The sequence below is a fragment of the Mesoplodon mirus genome (genome assembly GCF_964341445.2).
Source record: "Mesoplodon mirus genome assembly, chromosome: 1".
In the NCBI taxonomy this organism is placed as follows: Eukaryota; Metazoa; Chordata; class Mammalia; order Artiodactyla; family Ziphiidae; genus Mesoplodon; species Mesoplodon mirus.
In genome coordinates, this window is record NC_138976.1 from 131,376,011 (window position 1) to 131,398,583 (window position 22,573).

Sequence of the window (22,573 nt, forward strand, 5' to 3'; positions counted from 1 at the left end):
AGGCAATGTCACCGTAGGCACTGTCACCATGGTCACTGCCACCACTGTCACTGTCATTTTGAGCACTGTCACCATGGGTACTGCAACCATGAGCACTGTCACCATGAGCAGTGTCAACATGGGCACTCATACAGTGGGTGCTGTCACTGTGAGCACGGTCACCATGGGTACTGCCACCATGAGCAGTGTCTCTGTGAGTATTGTCAGCATGGGTTTTTACCGTGAGCACTGTCACCATGAGCCCTGTCACCATTTTTCAGTGCCACCATGTGCACTACAACCATGTGCACTCTCACCATGGGCACTATCACCGAGAACACTGTCACCGTAAGTACTGTCTTCATGGGCACTGTCACCAAGGTCACGGCCAACATGTGAACTGTAACCATTGTCAGTATCACTGTGAGAAGTGTCACCATGGGAATTACCAACATAGGAACTGTCATCATGAGCACATTCAAAATGGGAACTGTCACCATGGACACTATCACCGTGAGGACTCTCACCATGGGAATGATCGCCATGGGCACTAACACCTTGAGAATTATCACCATGAGTACTGTCACCATGGGTATTGTCATTATGGGCACTATCAGCATTAGAACTGTTACGGTGGTCACTGTCACGATGGAATTTGTCACTGTGAGCACTGTCACGATAGGCAAAGTCACGGTTTGCACTGTCCCCTTGGGCCCTGTCACAGTGAGCACTATCACTTTGCCGGTGGTGTCCATGGGCACTGCCACCATGGACACAACCAACTTGAGAATTATCACTATTTGTACTCTCAGCGTGGTCATGGTCAACAAGTGCACTACCACTATGCTCACTATGACCGTGAGCACTGTCACCATGGGCAACTTAACCATGGGCACTATCACCATGAGCACTATCACCATCGGCACTATCACTGTGATCACTATCACCATGGACACTATCATGGTGAGCACAGTTAACATGAGCATTGTAACAGTGAGCACTGTCACAATGGATAATGCAACCATGAGCCCAGTCACCGTGAGCACTGTCAGCATGGGTTGTCACCTTGTGCACTTTCAGCATGAGCACTGTCACCATGGGCACTATAAATATGTTCCAGTGCCACCGTTTGCATTACAACCATGTGCACTGTCACCTTGCACACTATCACCATGAACACTGTCACCATGAGTACTGTCATCATGGGCAATGGCACAGCCACCATCTGCAATCTTACCATGGTCACTATCACAGTGAGCACTGTCACCAATGGAACTACCAACATGGGCACTGTCATCATGAGCACTTTCACCATACGAACTGTCATCATGGGCACGATGAACTTGAGAATGCTCACAATGGGCACTGTCACCATGAGCATTGTCATCATAGGCAATGTCACCGTGAGAACTATCATCATGCGCACTGTCCACAAGGGCACTATCACATTGAGCTGTAACACCATGTGTACTGTCATCTTGGGCACAGTCACCATGGGCACACTCACCAAGTACACTATCACTATGCTCACTATTACTCTGAACACTGTCACCATGGGCACCGTAACCATGGGCACTATCATCGGGAGCATTATCAGCATTGGCACAACAGGCGTGATAACTGTCACCATGGGTCATATCACCGTGAGCACGGTTGCCATGGGCTCTGTCACGATGGGCAATGCCCCATTGGTACTCTCACCATGGGAACTGCCACCATGAGCACTGTCACCATGAGCACTGACACCACGAGCACTGCCACCGAGGGCACTGCAACCATGAGCACTCTCACCATGAGAACTGTTACTATGAGAAATGTAACCATGGGCAATTTCTCGATGAGTACTCTCACCATGGATATTTTCACCTTGGGCACTCTCAACGTAAACAGTATTACCATGAGCACTTTCACTGTGAGCCCTGTCACCATGGGCACTGTCACAGTGCAGAGTGTCACCATGAGCCATGTCACCATGGGAAATGTCACCGTGAGAAGTGTCACCATAGGCAATGTCACTATGGGCAATGTCACCATGGGAAATGCCATTTTGAGCACTGTCACCATGGGTACTGCCACCATGAGTACTGTCACCATGGGTACTGTCACCATAGGCAGTATCACCATGTGCACTGTCACCATGGGCACTATCACCATGACAACTCTCAGCATGAGCACTGTCACTGTGGGCACTGGCATCGTGAGCAATTCCACCATGGGCAATGTCACCATGGGCACTATCACTGTGAGCACTCTCAACATGAGCAAGTCACCATGAGCCCTGTCACCATGGGCAATGTCACCGTGAGTAGTGTCAACATAGGCAATGTCATCGTGGGCACTGTCACCATGAGCACCACTGTCACTGTCATTTTGAGCACTGTCACCAAGGGCACTGCAACCATGAGCACTGTCACCATGAGCACTGTCACCATTGCGAGTATCACCATGTGCACTGTCACCATGGGCACTATCACAATGAGAACTGTCAGCGTGGGCACTGTCACTGTTGGCAAGGGCACCGTGGGCACATCACCATGGGCAAAGTCACCATGGGCACTATCACTGTGAGCACTGTCAACATGAGCACGTCACCATGGGCACTGTCAACATGTGTACTATCTCGAAGGGCAATGTCACCATGAGCATAGTCAGGATGGGCAATTACACCAGGAGCACTGTCACCAAAGGCACTATCACCATGAGCAATGTCACTGTGGGCCGTGTCACAAGGGGCACTATCACCATGGTTAATGTTATCATTGGCACTTTCCCCGTGAGTACTGTCACCCTGGGCAATGTCATCATGGCACGGTCACTGTGAGCACTCTCTCCATGAGCACAGCCACTGTGAACACCATCACCATAATCACTGGCCTCATCGGTACTGTCACCATGAGCACTGCCACAATGAGCACTGTCAGCATGGGCACTGTCACAATGCGGAGTGTCACCATGAGCCATATCACCATGGGAAATGTCACTGTGAGAAGTGTCACCATAGGCAATGTCACCATGGGCAATGTCACCATGGGAAATGCCATTTTGAGCACTGTCACCATGGGTACTGCCACCATTAGTACTGTCACCATGAGTACTGTAACCATTGGCAGTATGACCATGTGCACTTTCACGATGGGCACTATCACCATGACAACTCTCAGCGTGAGCACTGTCACTGTGGGAACTGGCATTGTGTGCAATTCCACCATGGGCAATGTGACCATGGGCACTATCACTGTGAGCACTGTCAATATGAGCACGTCTACATGAGCCCTGTCACCATGAGCAATGTCACCGTGAGAAGTGTCACTATAGGCTTTGTCACCGTAGGCACTGTCACCATGGTCACTGCCACCACTGTCACTGTCATTTTGAGCACTGTCACCATGGGTACTGCAACCATGAGCACTGTCACCATGAGCACTGTCACCATTGCGAGTATCACCATGTGCACTGTCACCATGGGCACTATCACAATGAGAACTGTCAGTGTGGGCACTGTCACTGTTGGCAAGGGCACCGTGGTCACTTCCACCATGGGCAATGTCACCATGGGCACTATCACTGTGAGCACTGTAAACATGAGCACGTCACCATGGGCACTGTCAACATGGGTACTATCTCGAAGGGCAATGTCACCATGAGCATTGTCAGGATGGGCAATTTCACCAGGAGCACTGTCACCAAAGGCACTATCACCATGAGCAATGTCACTGTGGGCCGTGTCACCAGAGGCACTATCACCATGGTTAATGTTATCATTGGCACTTTCCCCGTGAGCATTGTCACCCTGGGCACTGTCATCATGGGCACGGTCACCGTGAGCACTATCTCCATGAGCACAGCCACTGTGAACACCATCACCATAATCACTGGCCTCATCGGTACTGTCACCATGAGCACTGCCACAATGAGCACTGTCAGCATGGACACTACCCCCATGAGCACTGTCACTATGAGAACTGCTACCATGGGTATTTTCGCCATGAGTACTGTCACCCTGTGTATTGTCACCATTTGCACTGTCACCATGAGGACTATTACCGTGAGCACTATCAAAGTGAGATCTCTCACCATGGTCACTGTCACCATGGCACCTTGCACAATGGGGAATGTCAAAATGAGTGCTGTCACCATTGCCACTATCACCGTGAGCCTTCTCACTGTGGTCAGTGTCACCATGGGCACTGTCACCATGAGCACTGTCAGCATAGGCAATGTCACCGTGGTCAGTGTCACCATGAGCACTGTCACCATGGGCACGTTCACCAAGTACACTATCACTATGCTCACTATTACTCTGAACACTCTCAACATGGGCACTATCTCCGCGAGCATTATCAGCATCGGTACCGCAATCATGATTACTGTAACCATGGGTCATATTACCGTAAGCACAGATACTATGGGCACTGTCACCATGTGCACGGCCCCATCGGTACTCTCACCATGGGAACTGCCACCATGAGCACTGTTACCATGAGCACAGGCACCACGAGCACTGCCACCCAGGGCAGTGCCACCATGAGCACTGTCACTATAACTGTTGGTATGAGAATTGTAACCATGGGCCATTTCTCAATGAGTAATGTCACCATGTGTATTTTCACCTTGGGCACTCTCAACATAAACAGTATTACCATTAGCACTTTCACTGTGAGCACTGTCACCATGGGCACTGGCACAATGTCGTGTGTCACCATGAGCAATGTCACAATGGGAAATGTCACCGTGAGAAGTGTCACCATAGGCAATGTCACCATGGGCAATGTCACCATGGGAACTGCCATTTTGAGCACTGTCACCATGGGTGCTGCAACCATGAGTACTGTCACCATGAGTACTGTCACCATTGGCAGTATGACCATGTGCACTGTCACCATGGGCACTAACACCATGACAACTCTCAGCGTGAGCACTGTCACTGTGGGAACTGGCATTGTGTGCAATTCCACCATGGGCAATGTCACCATGGGCACTATCACTGCAAGCTCTGTCAATATGAGCACGTCTACATGAGCCCTGTCACCATGAGCAATGTCACCGTGAGAAGTGTCACTATAGGCAATGTCACCGTAGGCACTGTCACCATGGTCACTGCCACCACTGTCACTGTCATTTTGAGCACTGTAACCATGGGTACTGCAACCATGAGCACTGTCACCATGAGCAGTGTCAACATGGGCACTCATACAGTGGGCGCTGACACTGTGAGCACGGTCACCATGGGTACTGCCACCATGAGCAGTGTCTCTGTGAGTATTGTCAGCATGGGTTTTTACCGTGAGCACTGTCACCATGAGCCCTGTCACCATTTTTCAGTGCCACCATGTGCACTACCACCATGTGCACTCTCACCATGGGCACTATCAACGAGAACACTGTCACCGTAAGTACTGTCTTCATGGGCACTGTCACCAAGGGCACGGCCAACATGTGAACTTAACCATTGTCAGTATCACTGTTAGAAGTGTCACCATGGGAATTACCACCATAGGCACTGTCATCATGAGCACTTTCAGAATGGGAACTGTCACCATGGGCACTATCACCGTGAGGACTCTCACCATGGGAATTATCGCCATGGGCACTATCAGCACTAGAAGTGTCACCGTGGTCACTGTCACGATGGAATTTGTCACTGTGTGCACTGTCACGATAGGCAAAGTCACGGTTTGCTCTGTCCCCTTGGGCCCTGTCACAGTGAGCACTATCACTTTGACAGTGCTGTCCATGGGCACTGCCACCATGGACACTACCAACTTGAGAATTATCACCATTTGTACTCTCAGCGTGGTCATCGTCAACAAGTGCACTATCACTATGCTCACTATGACCGTGAGCTCTGTCACCATAGGCACTATCACTGTGATCACTATCACCATGGACACTATCATGGTGAGCACAGTTAACATGAGCATTGTAACTGTGAGCACTGTCACAATGGGTAATGCAACCATGAGCCCAGTCACCGTGAGCACTGTCAGCATGGGTTGTCACCTTGTGCACTGTCAGCATGAGCACTGTCACCATGGGCACTATAACTATTTTTCAGTACCGCCATATGCATTACAAACATGTGCACTGTCACCTTGTTCACAAACACCATGAGCACTGTCACCATGAGTACTGTCATCATGGGCAATGGCACAGCCAACATCTGAAATCTTACCATGGACACTATCACTGTGAGCTCTGTCACCAATGGAACTACCAACATGGGCACTGTCATCATGAGCACTTTCACCATACGAACTGTCACCATGGGCACGATGAACGTGAGAACGGTCACCATGGGCACTGTCACCATGAGCATTGTCACCATAGGCACTGTCACCGTGCGAACTGTCACCATGCGCAGGTTCAACAAGGGCACTATCACATGGAGCATTATCACCATGTGTACTGTCACCATAGGCACTGTCACCATGGGCACAGTCAACAAGTACACTATCACTATGCTCACTATTACTCTGAACACTGTCACCATGGGCACCTTAACCATGGGCACTAATTCCGGGAGCATTATCAGCATCGGTACCACAATCATGATAACTGTAACCATGGGTCATATAACCGTAAGCACGGTTACCATGGGCAATGTCACCAAGGGAAATGCCATTTTGAGCACTGTCACCATGGGTACTGCCACCATGAGCACTGTCACCATGAGCCCTGACACCACGAGCAGTGCCACCCAGGGCAGTACCACCATGAGCACTGTCACCATAACTGTTGCTTGAGAATTGTAACCATGGGCAATTTCTCAATGAATAATGTCACCATGTGTATTTTCACCTTGGGCACTCGCAACGTAAACAGTATTTCCATTAGCACTTTCACTGTGAGCACTGTCACCATGGGCACTGGCACAATGCGGTGTGTCACCGTGAGCCATGTCACCATGGGAAATGTCACCGTGAGAAGTGTCACCATAGGCAATGTCACCATGGGCAATGTCACCATGGGAAATGCCATTTTTTAGCACTGTCACCATGGGTACTGAAACCATGAGTACTGTCACCATTGGCAGTATGACCATGTGCACTGTCACCATGGGCACTATCACCATAACAACTCTCAGCGTGAGCACTGTCACTGTGGGAACTGGCATTGTGTGCAATTCCACCATGGGCAATGTCACCATGGGCACTATCACTGCAAGCACTGTCAATATGAGCACGTCAACATGAGCCCTGTCACCATGAGCAATGTCACCGTGAGAAGTGTCACTATAGGCAATGTCACCGTAGGCCCTGTCAACATGATCACTGCCACCAATGTCACTGTCATTTTGAGCACTGTAACCATGGGTACTGCAACCATTAGCACTGTCACCATGAGCAGTGTCAACATTGCCACTCATACAGTGGGCGTTGTCACTGTGAGCACGGTCACCATGGGTACTGCCACCATGAGCAGTGTCTCTGTGAGTACTGTCAGCATGGGCTTTTACCGTGAGCACTGTCACCATGAGCAATGTCACCATTTTTCAGTGCCACCATGTGCACTACAACCATGTGCACTCTCACCATGGGCACTATCACCGAGAACACTGTCACGGTAAGTACTGTCTTCATGGGCACTGTCACCAAGGGCACGGCCAACATGTGAACTGTAACCATTGTCAGTATCACTGTGAGAAGTGTCACCATGGGAATTACCAACATAGGAACTGTCATCATGAGCACATTCAAAATGGGAACTGTCACCATGGACACTATCACCGTGAGGACTCTCACCATGGGAATGATCGCCAGGGGCACTAACACCTTGAGAATTATCACCATGAGTACTGTCACCATGGGTATTGTCACTATGGGCACTATCAGCATTAGAACTGTTACGGTGGTCACTGTCACGATGGAATTTGTCACTGTGAGCACTGTCACGATAGGCAAAGTCACGGTTTGCACTGTCCCCTTGGGCCCTGTCACAGTGAGCACTATGATTTTGATGGTGGTGGCCATGGGCAGTGCCACCATGGACACAACCAACTTGAGAATTATCACTATTTGTACTCTCAGCGTGGTCATGGTCAACAAGTGCACTACCAATATGCTCACTATGACTGTGAGCACTGTCACCATGGGCAACTTAACCATGGGCACTATCACCATGAGCACTATCACCATCGGCACTATCACTGTGATCACTATCACCATGGACAGTATCATGGTGAGCACAGTTAACATGAGCATTGTAACAGTGAGCACTGTCACAATGTGTCTTGCAACCATGAGCCCAGTCACCGTGAGCACTGTCAGCATGGGTTGTCACCTTGTGCATTGTCAGCATGAGCACTGTCACCATGGGCACTATAACTATTTTTCAGTGCCACCATGTGCATTACAACCATGTGCACTGTCACCTTGCACACTATCACCATGAGCACTGTCACCATGAGTACTGTCATCATGGGCAATGGCACAGCCACCATCTGCAATCTTACCATGGTCACTATCGCTGTGAGCACTGTCACCAATGGAACTACCAACATGGGCACTGTCATCATGAGCACTTTCACCATACGAACTGTCACCATGGGCACGATGAACGTGAGAACGGTCACCATGGGCACTGTCACCATGAGCATTGTCATCATAGGCAATGTCACCGTGAGAACTATCATCATGCGCACTGTCCACAAGGGCACTACCACATTGAGCTGTAACACCATGTGTACTATCATCTTGGGCACAGTCCCCATGGGCACACTCACCAAGTACACTATCACTATGCTCACTATTACTCTGAACACTGTCCCCATGGGCACAGTAACCATGGGCACTATCACCGGGAGCATTATCAGCATCGGCACAACAGGCGTGATAACTGTCACCATGGGTCATAACACCGTGAGCACGGCTGCCATGGGCACTGTCACGATGGGCAATGCCTCATTGGTACTCTCACCATGGGAACTGCCACTGTGCTGCCATGAGAACTTTCACTGTGAGCACTGTCACCATGGGCACTGTCACAGTGCGGAGTGTCACCATGAGCCATGTCACCATGGGAAATGTCACCGTGAGAAGTGTCACCATAGGCAATGTCACCATGTGCAATGTCACCATGGGAAATGCCATTTTGAGCACTGTCACCATGGGTACTGCCACCATGAGTACTGTCACCATGAGCACTGACACCACGAGCAGTGCCACCCAGGGCAGTACCACCATGAGCACTGTCACCATAACTGTTGCTATGAGAATTGTAACCATGGGCAATTTCTCAATGAGTAATGTCACCATGTGTATTTTGACCTTGGCATCGTGAGGAATTCCACCATGGGCAATGTCACCATGGGCACTATCACTGTGAGGACTCTCAACATGAGCACGTCAACATAAGCCCTGTCACCATGGGCAATGTCATGATGAGAAGTGTCACCATAGGCAATGTCATCGGGGGCACTGTCACCATGATCACTGCCACCACTGTCACTGTCATTTTGAGCACTGTCACCAAGGGCACTGCAACTATGAGCACTGTCACCATGAGCACTGTCACCATTGCGAGTATCACCATGTGCACTGTCACCATGGGCACTATCACAATGAGAACTGTCAGCGTGGGCACTGTCACTGTTGGCAAGGGCACCGTGGGCACATCCACCATGGGCAAAATCACCATGGGCACTATCACTGTGAGCACTGTCAACATGAGCACGTCACCATGGGCACTGTCAACATGTGTACTATCTCGAAGGGCAATGTCACCATGAGCGTTGTCAGGATGGGCAATTACACCAGGAGCACTGTCACCAAAGGCACTATCACCATGAGCAATGTCACTGTGGGCCGTGTCACCAGGGGCACTATCACCATGGTTAATGTTATCATTGGCACTTTCCCGTGAGCACTGAAACCCTGGGCACTGTCATCATGGCACGGTCACCGTGAGCACTATCTCCATGAGCACAGCCACTGTGAACACCATCACCATAATCACTGGCCTCATCGGTACTGTCACCATGAGCAATGCCACAATGAGCACTGTCAGCATGGGCACTGTCACAATGCGGAGTGTCACCATGAGCCATATCACCATGGGAAATGTCACTGTGAGAAGTGTCACCATAGGCAATGTCACCATGGGCAATGTCACCATGGGAAATGCCATTTTGAGCACTGTCACCATGGGTACTGCCACCATTAGTACTGTCACCATGAGTACTGTAACCATTGGCAGTATGACCATGTGCACTTTCACGATGGGCACTATCACCATGACAACTCTCAGAGTGAGCACTGTCACTGTGGGAACTGGCATTGTGTGCAATTCCACCGTGGGCAATGTGACCATGGGCACTATCACTGTGAGCACTGTCAATATGAGCACGTCTACATGAGCCCTGTCACCATGAGCAATGTCACCGTGAGAAGTGTCACTATAGGCAATGTCACCGTAGGCACTGTCACCATGGTCACTGCCACCACTGTCACTGTCATTTTGAGCACTGTCACCATGGGTACTGCAACCATGAGCACTGTCACCATGAGCACTGTCACCATTGCGAGTATCACCATGTGCACTGTCACCATGGGCACTATCACAATGAGAACTGTCAGTGTGGGCACTGTCACTGTTGGCAAGGGCACCGTGGTCACTTCCACCATGGGCAATGTCACCATGGGCACTATCACTGTGAGCACTGTCAACATGAGCACGTCACCATGGGCACTGTCAACATGGGTACTATCTCGAAGGGCAATGTCACCATGAGCATTGTCAGGATGGGCAATTTCACCAGGAGCACTGTCACCAAAGGCACTATCACCATGAGCAATGTCACTGTGGGCCGTGTCACCAGAGGCACTATCACCATGGGTAATGTTATCATTGGCACATTCCCCGTGAGCATTGTCACCCTGGGCACTGTCATCATGGGCACGGTCACCGTGAGCACTATCTCCATGAGCACAGCCACTGTGAACACCATCACCATAATCACTGGCCTCACCGGTACTGTCACCATGAGCACTGCCACAATGAGCACTGTCAGCATGGGCACTACCCCCATGAGCACTGTCACTATGAGAACTGCTACCATGGGTATTTTCGCCATGAGTACTGTCACCCTGTGTATTGTCACCATTTGCACTGTCACCATGAGGACTATTACCGTGAGCACTATCAAAGTGAGATCTCTCACCATGGTCACTGTCACCATGGCACCTTGCACAATGGGGAATGTCAAAATGAGTGCTGTCACCATTGCCACTATCACCGTGAGCCTTCTCACTGTGGTCAGTGTCACCATGGGCACTGTCACCATGAGCACTGTCAGCATAGGCAATGTCACCGTGGTCAGTGTCACCATGAGCACTGTCAACATGGGCACTCATACAGTGGGCACTGTCACTGTGAGCACTGTCACCATGGGTACGGCCACCATGAGCAGTGTCTCTGTGAGTACTGTCAGCATGGGTTTTTACCGTGAGCACTGTCACCATGAGCCTTGTCACAATTTTTCAGTGCCACCATGTGCACAACCACCATGTGCACTCTCTCCATGGGCACTCTCACAGAGAACACTATCTCCATAAGAACTGTCTTCCTGGGCACTGTCACCAAGGGCACGGCCATCATGTGAACTGTAACCAATGTCAGTATCACTGTGAGAAGTGTCACCATGGGAATTACCAACATAGGCACTGTCATCATGAGCACTTTCAGAATGGGAACTGTCACCATGGGCCCTATCAACGTGAGGACTCTCACCATGGGAATGATCGCCATGGGCACTATCAGCATTAGAACTGTCACCGTGGTGACTGTCATGATGGAATTTGTCACTGTGAGCACTGTCACGATAGGCAAAATCAGGGTTTGCACTGTCCCCTTGGGCCCTGTCACAGTGAGCACTATCACTTTGACGGTGGTGTCCATGGGCACTGCCACCATGGACACTACCAAATTGAGAATTATCACCATTTGTACTCTCAGCGTGGTCATGGCCAACAAGTGCACTATCAATATGCTCACTATGACCGTGAGCACTGTCACTATGGGCACCTTAATCATGGGCACTATTACCGTGAGCACTATCACCATCGGCACTATCACTGTGATCACTGTCACCATAGACACTATCATGGTGAGCACATTTAACATGAGCATTGTAACAGTGAGCACTGTCACAATGGGTAATGCAGCCATGAACCCAGTCACCGTGAGCACTGTCAGCATGGGTTGTCACCTTGTGCACTGTCAGCATAAGCACTGTCACCATGGGCACTATAACTATTTTTCAGTGCAACCATGTGCATTACAACCATGTGCACTGTCACCTTGGACACTATCACCATGAGCACTGTCACCATGAGTAGTGTCATCATGGTTAATGGCACAGCCACCATCTGCAATCTTACCATGGTCACTATCACTGTGAGCACTGTCACCAATGGAACTACCAACATGGGCACTGACATCATGAGCACTTTCACCATACGAACTGTCACCATGGGCACTATGAACGTGAGAACACTCACCATGGGCACTGTCACCATGAGCATTGTCACCATAGGCACTGTCACCGTGAGAACTGTCATCATGTGCAGGGTCAACAAGGGCACTATCACATGGAGCAGTATAACCATGTGTACTGTCACCATAGGCACTGTCACCATGGGCACGTTCACCAAGTACACTATCACTATGCTCACTATTACTCTGAACACTCTCAACATGGGCACTATCTCCGGGAGCATTATCAGCATCGGTACCGCAATCATGATTACTGTAACCATGGGTCATATTACCGTAAGCACGGATACTATGTGCACTGTCACCATGTGCACGGCCCCATCGGTACTCTCACCATGGGAACTGCCACCATGAGCACTGTCACCATGAGCACTGGCACCACGAGCACTGCCACCCAGGGCAGTGCCACCATGAGCACTGTCACCATAACTGTTGGTATGAGAATTGTAACCATGGGCCATTTCTCAATGAGTAATGTCACCATGTGTATTTTCACCTTGGGCACTCTCAACATAAACAGTATTACCATTAGCACTTTCACTGTGAGCACTGTCACCATGGGCACTGGCACAATGTCGTGTGTCACCATGAGCAATGTCACAATGGGAAATGTCACCGTGAGAAGTGTCACCATAGGCAAGGTCACCATGGGCAATGTCACCATGGGAACTGCCATTTTGAGCACTGTCACCATGGGTGCTGCAACCATGAGTACTGTCACAATGAGTACTGTCACCATTGGCAGTATGACCATGTGCACTGTCACCATGGGCACTATCACCATGACAACTCTCAGCGTGAGCACTGTCACTGTGGGAACTGGCATTGTGTGCAATTCCACCATGGGCAATGTCACCATGGGCACTATCACTGCAAGCTCTGTCAATATGAGCACGTCTACATGAGCCCTGTCACCATGAGCAATGTCACCGTGAGAAGTGTCACTATAGGCAATGTCACCGTAGGCACTGTCACCATGGTCACTGCCACCACTGTCACTGTCATTTTGAGCACTGTAACCATGGGTACTGCAACCATGAGCACTGTCACCATGAGCAGTGTCAACATGGGCACTCATACAGTGGGCGCTGTCACTGTGAGCACGGTCACCATGGGTACTGCCACCATGAGCAGTGTCTCTGTGAGTATTGTCAGCATGGGTTTTTACCGTGAGCACTGTCACCATGAGTCCTGTCACCATTTTTCAGTGCCACCATGTGCACTACAACCATGTGCACTCTCACCATGGGCACTATCACTGAGAACACTGTCACCGTAAGTACTGTCTTCATGGGCACTGTCACCAAGGGCACGGCCAACATGTGAACTGTAACCATTGTCAGTATCACTGTGAGAAGTGTCACCATGGGAATTACCAACATAGGAACTGTCATCATGAGCACATTCAAAATGGGAACTGTCACCATGGACACTATCACCGTGAGGACTCTCACCATGGGAATGATCGCCATGGGCACTAACACCTTGAGAATTATCACCATGAGTACTGTCACCATGGGTATTGTCATTATGGGCACTATCAGCATTAGAACTGTTACGGTGGTCACTGTCACGATGGAATTTGTCACTGTGAGCACTGTCACGATAGGCAAAGTCACGGTTTGCACTGTCCCCTTGGGCCCTGTCACAGTGAGCACTATCACTTTGCCGGTGGTGTCCATGGGCACTGCCACCATGGACACAACCAACTTGAGAATTATCACTATTTGTACTCTCAGCGTGGTCATGGTCAACAAGTGCACTACCACTATGCTCACTATGACCGTGAGCACTGTCACCATGGGCAACTTAACCATGGGCACTATCACCATGAGCACTATCACCATCGGCACTATCACTGTGATCACTATCACCATGGACACTATCATGGTGAGCACATTTAGCATGAGCATTGTAACAGTGAGCACTGTCACAATGGATAATGCAACCATGAGCCCAGTCACCGTGAGCACTGTCAGCATGGGTTGTCACCTTGTGCACTTTCAGCATGAGCACTGTCACCATGGGCACTATACATATTTTTCAGTGCCACCATTTGCATTACAACCATGTGCACTGTCACCTTGCACACTATCACCATGAACACTGTCACCATGAGTACTGTCATCATGGGCAATGGCACAGCCACCATCTGCAATCTTACCATGGTCACTATCACAGTGAGCACTGTCACCAATGGAACTACCAACATGGGCACTGTCATCATGAGCACTTTCACCATACGAACTGTCACCATGGGCACGATCAACGTGAGAATGCTCACAATGGGCACTGTCACCATGAGCATTGTCATCATAGGCAATGTCACCGTGAGAACTGTCATCATGCACACTGTCCACAAGGGCACTATCACATTGAGCTGTAACACCATGTGTACTGTCATCTTGGGCACAGTCACCATGGGCACACTCACCAAGTACACTATCACTATGCTCACTATTACTCTGAACACTGTCACCATGGGCACCGTAACCATGGGCACTATCATCGGGAGCATTATCAGCATTGGCACAACAGGCGTGATAACTGTCACCATGGGTCATATCACCGTGAGCACGGTTGCCATGGGCTCTGTCACGATGGGCAATGCCCCATTGGTACTCTCACCATGGGAACTGCCACCATGAGCACTGTCACCATGAGCACTGACACCACGAGCACTGCCACCGAGGGCACTGCAACCATGAGCACTCTCACCATGAGAACTGTTACTATGAGAAATGTAACCATGGGCAATTTCTCGATGAGTATTCTCACCATGGGTATTTTCACCTTGGGCACTCTCAACGTAAACAGTATTACCATGAGCACTTTCACTGTGAGCACTGTCACCATGGGCAGTGTCACAGTGCAGAGTGTCACCATGAGCCATGTCACCATGGGAAATGTCACCGTGAGAAGTGTCACCATAGGCAATGTCACTATGGGCAATGTCACCATGGGAAATGCCATTTTGAGCACTGTCACCATGGGTACTGCCACCATGAGTACTGTCACCATGGGTACTGTCACCATAGGCAGTATCACCATGTGCACTGTCACCATGGGCACTATCACCATGACAGCTCTCAGCATGAGCACTGTCACTGTGGGCACTGGCATCGTGAGCAATTCCACCATGGGCAATGTCACCATGGGCACTATCACTGTGAGCACTCTCAACATGAGCAAGTCACCATGAGCCCTGTCACCATGGGCAATGTCACCGTGAGTAGTGTCAACATAGGCAATGTCATCGTGGGCACTGTCACCATGAGCACCACTGTCACTGTCATTTTGAGCACTGTCACCAAGGGCACTGCAACCATGAGCACTGTCACCATGAGCACTGTCACCATTGCGAGTATCACCATGTGCACTGTCACCATGGGCACTATCACAATGAGAACTGTCAGCGTGGGCACTGTCACTGTTGGCAAGGGCACCGTGGGCACATCACCATGGGCAAAGTCACCATGGGCACTATCACTGTGAGCACTGTCAACATGAGCACGTCACCATGGGCACTGTCAACATGTGTACTATCTCGAAGGGCAATGTCACCATGAGCATAGTCAGGATGGGCAATTACACCAGGAGCACTGTCACCAAAGGCACTATCACCATGAGCAATGTCACTGTGGGCCGTGTAACCAGGGGCACTATCACCATGGTTAATGTTATCATTGGCACTTTCCCCATGAGCACTGTCACCCTGGGCACTGTCATCATGGCACGGTCACCGTGAGCACTATCTCCATGAGCACAGCCACTGTGAACACCATCACCATAATCACTGGCCTCATCGGTACTGTCACCATGAGCACTGCCACAATGAGCACTGTCAGCATGGACACTGTCACAATGCGGAGTGTCACCATGAGCCATATCACCATGGGAAATGTCACTGTGAGAAGTGTCACCATAGGCAATGTCACCATGGGCAATGTCACCATGGGAAATGCCATTTTGAGCACTGTCACCATGGGTACTGCCACCATTAGTACTGTCACCATGAGTACTGTAACCATTGGCAGTATGACCATGTGCACTTTCACGATGGGCACTATCACCATGACAACTCTCAGCGTGAGCACTGTCACTGTGGGAACTGGCATTGTGTGCAATTCCAACATGGGCAATGTGACCATGGGCACTATCACTGTGAGCACTGTCAATATGAGCACGTCTACATGAGCCCTGTCACCATGAGCAATGTCACCGTGAGAAGTGTCACTATAGGCAATGTCACCGTAGGCACTGTCACCATGGTCAATGCCACCACTGTCACTGTCATGTTGAGCACTGTCACCATGGGTACTACAACCATGAGCACTGTCACCATGAGCACTGTCACCATTGCGAGTATCACCATGTGCACTGTCACCATGGGCACTATCACAATGAGAACTGTCAGTGTGGGCACTGTCACTGTTGGCAAGGGCACCGTGGGCACTTCCACCATGGGCAATGTCACCATGGGCACTATCACTGTGAGCACTGTAAACATGAGCACGTCACCATGGGCACTGTCAACATGGGTACTATCTCGAAGGGCAATGTCACCATGAGCATAGTCAGGATGGGCAATTACACCAGGAGCACTGTCACCAAAGGCACTATCACCATGAGCAATGTCACTGTGGGCCGTGTCACCAGAGGCACTATCACCATGGTTAATGTTATCATTGGCACTTTCCCCGTGAGCATTGTCACCCTGGGCACTGTCATCATGGGCACGGTCACCGTGAGCACTGTCTCCATGAGCACAGCCACTGTGAACACCATCACCATAATCACTGGCCTCATCGGTACTGTCACCATGAGCACTGCCACAATGAGCACTGTCAGCATGGGCACTACCCCCATGAGCACTGTCACTATGAGAACTGCTACCATGGGTATTTTCGCCATGAGTACTGTCACCCTGGGTATTGTCACCATTTGCACTGTCACCATGAGGACTATTACCGTGAGCACTATCAAAGTGAGATCTCTCACCATGGTCACTGTCACCATGGCACCTTGCACAATGGGGAATGTCAAAATGAGTGCTGTCACCATTGCCACTATCACCGTGAGCCTTCTCACTGTGGTCAGTGTCACCATGGGCACTGTCACCATGAGCACTGTCAGCATAGGCAATGTCACCGTGGTCAGTGTCACCATGAGCACTGTCAACATGGGCACTCATACAGTGGGCACTGTCACTGTGAGCACTGTCACCTTGGGTACTGCCACCATGAGCAGTGTCTCTGTGAGTACTGTCAGCATGGGTTTTTACCGTGAGCACTGTCACCATGAGCCTTGTCACAATTTTTCAGTGCCACCATGTGCACAACCACCATGTGCACTCTCTCCATGGGCACTCTCACAGAGATCACTATCTCCATAAGAACTGTCTTCCTGGGCACTGTCACCAAGGGCACGACCATCATGTGAACTGTAACCAATGTCAGTATCACTGTGAGAAGTGTCACCATGGGAATTACCAACATAGGCACTGTCATCATGAGCACTTTCAGAATGGGAACTGTCACCATGGGCCCTATCAACGTGAGGACTCTCACCATGGGAATGATCGCCATGGGCACTATCAGCATTAGAACTGTCACCGTGGTGACTGTCATGATGGAATTTGTCACTGTGAGCACTGTCACGATAGGCAAAATCACGGTTTGCACTGTCCCCTTGGGCCCTGTCACAGTGAGCACTATCACTTTTTTTTTTTTTTTTTTTTTTTTTTTTTTCGCGGTATGCGGCCCTCTCACTGTTGTGGCCTCTCCCGTTGCGGAGCACAGGCTCCGGATGCGCAGGCCCAGCGGCCATGGCTCACGGGCCCAGCCGCTCCGCGGCATATGGGATCCTCCCAGACCGGGGCACGAACCCGTATCCCCTGCATTGGCAGGCGGACTCTCAACCACTGCGCCACCAGGGAGGCCCAGCACTATCACTTTGACGGTGGTGTCCATGGGCACTGCCACCATGGACACTACCAAATTGAGAATTATCACCATTTGTACTCTCAGCGTGGTCATGGCCAACAAGTGCACTATCAATATGCTCACTATGACCGTGAGCACTGTCACTATGGGCACCTTAATCATGGGCACTATTACCGTGAGCACTATCACCATCGGCACTATCACTGTGATCACTGTCACCATAGAAGCACTGTCACAATGGGTAATGCAGCCATGAACCCAGTCACCGTGAGCACTATCAGCATGGGTTGTCACCTTGTGCACTGTCAGCTTGAGCACTGTCACCATGGGCACTATAACTATTTTTCAGTGCAACCATGTGCATTACAACCATGTGCACTGTCACCTTGGACACTATCACCATGAGCACTGTCAACATGAGTAGTGTCCTCATGGGCAATGGCACAGCCACCATCTGCAATCTTACCATGGTCACTATCACTGTGAGCACTGTCACCAATGGAACTACCAACATGGGCACTGTCATCATGAGCACTTTCACCATACGAACTGTCACCATCGGCACTATGAACGTGAGAACACTCACCATGGGCACTGTCACCATGAGCATTGTCACCATAGGCACTGTCACCGTGAGAACTGTCATCATGTGCAGGGTCAACAAGGGCACTATCACATGGAGCAGTATCACCATGTGTACTGTCACCATAGGCACTGTCACCATGGGCACGTTCACCAAGTACACTATCACTATGCTCACTATTACTCTGAACACTCTCAACATGGGCACTATCTCCGGGAGCATTATCAGCATCGGTACCGCAATCATGATTACTGTAACCATGGGTCATATTACCGTAAGCACAGATACTGTGGGCACTGTCACCATGTGCACGGCCCCATCGGTACTCTCACCATGGGAACTGCCACCATGAGCACTGTTACCATGAGCACTGGCACCACGAGCACTGCCACCCAGGGCAGTGCCACCATGAGCACTGTCACCATAACTGTTGGTATGAGAATTGTAACCATGGGCCATTTCTCAATGAGTAATGTCACCATGTGTATTTTCACCTTGGGCACTCTCAACATAAACAGTATTACCATTAGCACTTTCACTGTGAGCACTGTCACCATGGGCAGTGGCACAATGTCGTGTGTCACCATGAGCAATGTCACAATGGGAAATGTCACCGTGAGAAGTGTCACCATAGGCAATGTCACCATGGGCAATGTCACCATGGGAACTGCCATTTTGAGCACTGTCACCATGGGTGCTACAACCATGAGTACTGTCACAATGAGTACTGTCACCATTGGCAGTATGACCATGTGCAATGTCACCAGGGGCACTATCACCATGACAACTCTCAGCGTGAGCACTGTCACTGTGGGAACTGGCATTGTGTGCAATTCCACCATGGGCAATGTCACCATGGGCACTATCACTGCAAGCTCTGTCAATATGAGCACGTCTACATGAGCCCTGTCACCATGAGCAATGTCACCGTGAGAAGTGTCACTATAGGCAATGTCACCGTAGGCACTGTCACCATGGTCACTGCCACCACTGTCACTGTCATTTTGAGCACTGTCACCATGGGTACTGCAACCATGAGCACTGTCACCATGAGCACTGTCACCATTGCGAGTATCACCATGTGCACTGTCACCATGGGCACTATCACAATGAGAACTGTCAGTGTGGGCACTGTCACTGTTGGCAAGGGCACCGTGGTCACTTCCACCATGGGCAATGTCAACATGGGCACTATCACTGTGAGCACTGTAAACATGAGCACGTCACCATGGGCACTGTCAACATGGGTACTATCTCGAAGGGCAATGTCACCATGAGCATTGTCAGGATGGGCAATTTCACCAGGAGCACTGTCACCAAAGGCACTATCACCATGAGCAATGTCACTGTGGGCCGTGTCACCAGAGGCACTATCACCATGGTTAATGTTATCATTGGCACTTTCCCCGTGAGCATTGTCACCCTGGGCACTGTCATCATGGGCATGGTCACCGTGAGCACTATCTCCATGAGCACAGCCACTGTGAACACCATCACCATAATCACTGGCCTCATCGGTACTGTCACCATGAGCACTGCCACAATGAGCACTGTCAGCATGGGCACTGTCACAATGCGGAGTGTCACCATGAGCCATATCACCATGGGAAATGTCACTGTGAGAAGTGTCACCATAGGCAATGTCACCATGGGCAATGTCACCATGGGAAATGCCATTTTGAGCACTGTCACCATGGGTACTGCCACCATTAGTACTGTCACCATGAGTACTGTAACCATTGGCAGTATGACCATGTGCACTTTCACGATGGGCACTATCACCATGACAACTCTCAGCGTGAGCACTGTCACTGTGGGAACTGGCATTGTGTGCAATTCCACCATGGGCAATGTGACCATGGGCACTATCACTGTGAGCACTGTCAATATGAGCACGTCTACATGAGCCCTGTCACCATGAGCAATGTCACCGTGAGAAGTGTCACTATAGGCAATGTCACCATAGGCACTGTCACCATGGTCACTGCCACCACTGTCACTGTCATTTTGAGCACTGTCACCATGGGTACTACAACCATGAGCACTGTCACCATGAGCACTGTCACCATTGCGAGTATCACCATGTGCACTGTCACCATGGGCACTATCACAATGAGAACTGTCAGTGTGGGCACTGTCACTGTTGGCAAGGGCACCGTGGTCAATTCCACCATGGGCAATGTCACCATGGGCACTATCACTGTGAGCACTGTAAACATGAGCACGTCACCATGGGCAATGTCAACATGTGTACTATTTCGAAGGGCAATGTCACCATGAGCATTGTCAGGATGGGCAATTTCACCAGGAGCACTGTCACCAAAGGCACTATCACCATGAGCAATGTCACTGTGGGCCGTGTCACCAGAGGCACTATCACCATGGTTAATGTTATCATTGGCACTTTCCCCGTAAGCATTGTCACCCTGGGCACTGTCATCATGGGCACGGTCACCGTGAGCACTATCTCCATGAGCACAGCCACTGTGAAAACCATCACCATAATCACTGGCCTCATCGGTACTGTCACCATGAGCACTGCCACAATGAGCACTGTCAGCATGGGCACTACCCCCATGAGCACTGTCACTATGAGAACTGCTACCGTGGGTATTTTCGCCATGAGTACTGTCTCCCTGTGTATTGTCACCATTTGCACTGTCACCATGAGGACTATTACCGTGAGCACTATCAAAGTGAGATCTCTCACCATGGTCACTGTCACCATGGCACCTTGCACAATGGGGAATGTCAAAATGAGTGCTGTCACCATTGCCACTATCACCGTGAGCCTTCTCACTGGGGTCAGTGTCACCATGGGCACTGTCACCATGAGCACTGTCAGCATAGGCAATGTCACCGTGGTCAGTGTCACCATGAGCACTGTCAACATGGGCACTCATACAGTGGGCACTGTCACTGTGAGCACTGTCACCTTGGGTACTGCCACCATGAGCAGTGTCTCTGTGAGTACTGTCAGCATGGGTTTTTACCGTGAGCACTGTCACCATGAGCCTTGTCACAATTTTTCAGTGCCACCATGTGCACAACCACCATGTGCACTCTCTCCATGGGCACTCTCACAGAGAACACTATCTCCATAAGAACTGTCTTCCTGGGCACTGTCACCAAGGGCACGGCCATCATGTGAACTGTAACCAATGTCAGTATCACTGTGAGAAGTGTCACCATGGGAATTACCAACATAGGCACTGTCATCATGAGCACTTTCAGAATGGGAACTGTCACCATGGGCCCTATCAACGTGAGGACTCTCACCATGGGAATGATCGCCATGGGCACTATCAGCATTAGAACTGTCACCGTGGTGACTGTCATGATGGAATTTGTCACTGTGAGCACTGTCACGATAGGCAAAATCACGGTTTGCACTGTCCCCTTGGGCCCTGTCACAGTGAGCACTATCACTTTGACGGTGGTGTCCATGGGCACTGCCACCATGGACACTACCAAATTGAGAATTATCACCATTTGTACTCTCAGCGTGGTCATGGCCAACAAGTGCACTATCAATATGCTCACTATGACCGTGAGCACTGTCACTATGGGCACC